Source organism: Heterocephalus glaber, unplaced genomic scaffold, assembly GCF_053883595.1.
Source record: "Heterocephalus glaber isolate CG9 unplaced genomic scaffold, H.glaber_assembly_v1.0 deba00001447, whole genome shotgun sequence".
Lineage (NCBI taxonomy): Eukaryota > Metazoa > Chordata > Mammalia > Rodentia > Bathyergidae > Heterocephalus > Heterocephalus glaber.
The window spans coordinates 85879-86781 of NW_028258299.1; positions in this window are offsets into that span (position 1 = coordinate 85879).

Sequence of the window (903 nt, forward strand, 5' to 3'; positions counted from 1 at the left end):
GAACCAGGCCTACAGGGAGCCAGAGGGTACAGGAGGCTGACCAGTAGACGAGCTGCCCAGGTACCCAGCCCCCTGGGTACAGCAGCAAGGGGGAGCATGGGGCAGGTCCCCCTCCCCTAGACTGGCTGAAATATGCTGGTGCTCACCTCATCAGCTGACCCTGTCCCACAACCCTGACCCTTACTGGGGTTAACTGCCCCTTTTTGCCCCACATCATGGCTCTGACACTGTGCTGGAGGCAGACATCCAGGAGTACAATAGCTGTGTCATCAAGAACTTGCCTGACATCTTGGTCACTGGTCCCTCACCTGTAAAATCGGGATAATGAAAAAACCTCATAGTAAGTACACTACTTAGGAAGCAGACAGTCAGGGAGCAAGAACAGGGAATTACTGTCCTTAAACCCTCCACAAATGCACAACTCCACACCTTGCAAACACCCCTAACCAAGGCTCCAGGCTCACATACTCTCAGGATGAGGGTACCCCAGTGCGCCTCCAAGGGAAACCCACTTACCACCAGGCTGGACTCCGCCCTGCCTCGCGTGGGGTCCTGGCCACAAGCTTCTGTCCGGTGACACCCACTCATGCCACGCCTTGCTCTCATCCACCCCTCCCAAGCGGCTTTCTGCTTTGCACTCCACTTGGCGGCGGCGGGGGGGGGGGGGCAGCCCAGTCCCGCCCCCCCCCGCCCAGTCGGCCGTCACGCACCCCCCGCTGGAACCCGCGCCGCCCGCCGCGCCGGGGCGGTTTAAATGGGCCAAGTTGTGGCGGCAGCCCGGCGGTGGTGGCAGCAGCAGGACTCTCCCAAGTCCCCGCCGGGCAGGCGCGCGCCAGTGGACGCGAGTGCGCGGCCCGGCAGTGGGGCGGGGCGGGGCGGAGGGGGGGGGAGGGCTTGGGACCC